Here is a 2,986-nt window from a genome sequence, read left to right as displayed (position 1 = left end):
GATCATGAGATGGATGAAACTAGAAGGCACAACCTTCTGTACCCCACTTTTACTTTCTGTTATTTATATTAAATAAAATAAAAATAAATATTTTTCTGTCTGTTATCTGATTATCCGTGCAATATAAAAATACCTCGAAAATAAAAGTTCTCCAAATGCCCTGAAAATTAAATATGATTTTTTCTAGAATATTTGAGGATTTATGGAACTGAGAACACACCAGGGGGGCCAACCACCTGCCCACGAGGGTGGAGGGCGCGCCCACCCCTCTAGGGTGTGCCCCCCTGCCTCGTGGGCCCACGGTGGCCCTCCTCCACTTATCCTTTCACCCATACACTCCTTCTTCCTCCCCCAAACACGAATAACCAGCTCAAACCCGAGTCCAAGCTCGTTTTGCTGCCATTTTCGATCTCCTTGCTCAAAGCACCTCTCACAAAACTTCTTGGGGAGATTGTTCCTTGGTATGTGACTCCTCCATTGGTCCAATTAGTTTTTGTTCTAGTGCTTTATTCATTGCAAATTTTTGCTGCTTAGGTGACCCTGTTCTTGAGCTTGCATGTCAAATTTATATGGTCAAAAGTAGTTTTGATGCATGATATAGGCCCTAGGCACTTGTAGGAGTAGTTGCTATCAATATTATTGAGTTTGGTTTACTTTTATTTTGAAGTTACTAAAAATTTCAGAATTTTTCAGAAAATGATGAGGAGACTTTTGAGGGGCTCATCGAGCCAAAGCTCGAAGGAAAAGGCACCAAAGCCTAAGTATAATCTGCCTCGCACCGCGGAGGTTCGGGCGTGTGAATGGCCTTCCGAGGATTTCTTGAGAGCAGCCGAGATTTATGAAGATTTTCATGAACTGGCTAAGAATGCAGGCCTTACCGCTTTCCTCCACGACCAATGCGATCAGTATCTCTTACTCACAAATATCTTTGTGCAAAACTTTCATTTCCAATCTAGGAGCTCACCACCTACGGTGGAGTTTTATTTATATGATGAGCATAAGGAGATGTCACTTTATGATTTTTGTCGGGTTTGTTTAGTCCCTTTTGAGGGCAAGACAGAAGAACCACATCACGATGATGTGGAGGGGTTTATTGATACTATCACTGTAGGGGAAACAAGGAAGGTTTCCGATGCACGAATCACTAGCATACATTTTCCTGTTTTACGTTATTTTGCATTATTTGCTAGTCGTTGCTTAATTGGTCGCGGAAACTGTGGAAACCTTAGTATCCCTGATATTATTATTTTGCTCCACGGTTTATATGGTGATAACTCTGTTAGTATGGGCGGCATTATTGCCAAACGGTTAAGTCTGAATCGTACAAAGGGCCCTATCTTTGGAGGCATCTATACTTCACGCCTAGCTGCACATTTTAACATACCTATTAGGCATTATGAGAAGGAAGAAAAGGTGTTGCCTAGTGTTTATTTAGATTATAAAAGTATGGTGGCACATGATTTTATTGTTAAGAATAGGGAAGGAGAGCTTAAATATCAATTGTTCTTTAATAAACACCATCCTGAGACTATTACCCTACCTGCGCCTTCTTTGTTTGATTTATCTGTAGGCACGTACCTTGTTCCATTGAAGGCTATCACGCCTACCGGAACCCTGCACCAGCCGAGGAGCCAGAGCCGGAACCACAAGTTGATCCTTCACGACAGTCTAATTATCAGTGGGATCCGGAGATGATTGTCAGCCAGTGGCAATCAGAGTCTTCCTCTTCTTCATCTCAGTACGACCCCAACTACTATTATGGATATCCGCCAGGCCAGCCATGGCCATAGACCAACTTAGGCCAAAAGCCTAAGCTTGGGGGAGTACGTATTTCCCACCGACATTACATTTATGTTCACACACTCATTGCTAGATGTCGGTGCTCATACTTTTTCATTGTATCATCCATGCTAGTTTATTTCCTTTATGCTTTCTTCTTGTGTGTTTAATAAACCTTAAGAAAAAAACAAAAAAATTAGTTGTAGCTTTTAATTAATTTACTTTCCATGCTTGTAGTAGTAATTAAAAAGAAAACCCAAAAATATTTCTTGTTCTTCTTTTGCTTGTTGGGAGCTTTCCCATGTAAATAGTTTTATTTCTTTTCTTTCTTTGGGGGTCGATAGGAGAAGACCATAATTAAATTGTTGAAGTGGCTCTTATATGCATTATTGTTGATCTGACAAAAGAGCCCATATTGCCTTGTCTTCTCCTGTTTATTGAATGCCTGCAGATTCCAGCTTAGTCCAATGCACGTGCACTATTATTATTATTCACATCTCGGTCGTGCAAGTGAAAGGCAATTATGATGATATATGATGGACTGGCTGAGATGAGAAAAGCTGGTATGAACTCGACCTCTTTTGTTTTTGTAAATATGATTAGTTCATCATTCCTGATTCAGCCTATTATGAATAAACATGTTTGCAATGACAACTAGAGATCATAGTTTCTTGTGCCATGCTTGATTAGCTATGAGTTATAATGGTTTACCTTGCGTGCCAACATGCTATTAAAATGGTTATGATGTGGTATGATAGGGTGGTATCCTCCTCTGAATGATTTAAGTGACTTGACTTGGCACATGTTCACGCATGTAGTTGAAACAAAATCAACATAGCCTTCACGATATTTATGTTCATGGTGGATTATATCCTACTCATGCTTGCATTTGTTTTGATTAATTTTAATGCATGTTCATGACTGTTGTCGCTCTCTAGCTGGTCGCTTCCCAGTCTTTTGCTAGCCTTCACCTGTACTAAGCGGGAATACTGCTTGTGCATCCAATCCCTTAAACCCCAAAGTTATTCCACATGAGTCCACTATACCTACCTATATACGGTATCTACCTGCCGTTCCAAGTAAATTTGTATGTGCCAAACTCTAAACCTTCAAATAAATATCCTGTTTTGTATGCTCGAATAGCTCATGTATCAACTAGGGCTGTCTGTATCTTCCATGTTAGGCGGGTTATTCTCAAGAGGAGTGG

The sequence above is a fragment of the Triticum urartu genome, chromosome 3 (genome assembly GCF_003073215.2).
Source record: "Triticum urartu cultivar G1812 chromosome 3, Tu2.1, whole genome shotgun sequence".
NCBI lineage: Eukaryota > Viridiplantae > Streptophyta > Magnoliopsida > Poales > Poaceae > Triticum > Triticum urartu.
The sequence above is the reverse complement of the archived record's forward strand: the minus strand, read 5'-3'. Positions refer to the sequence as shown.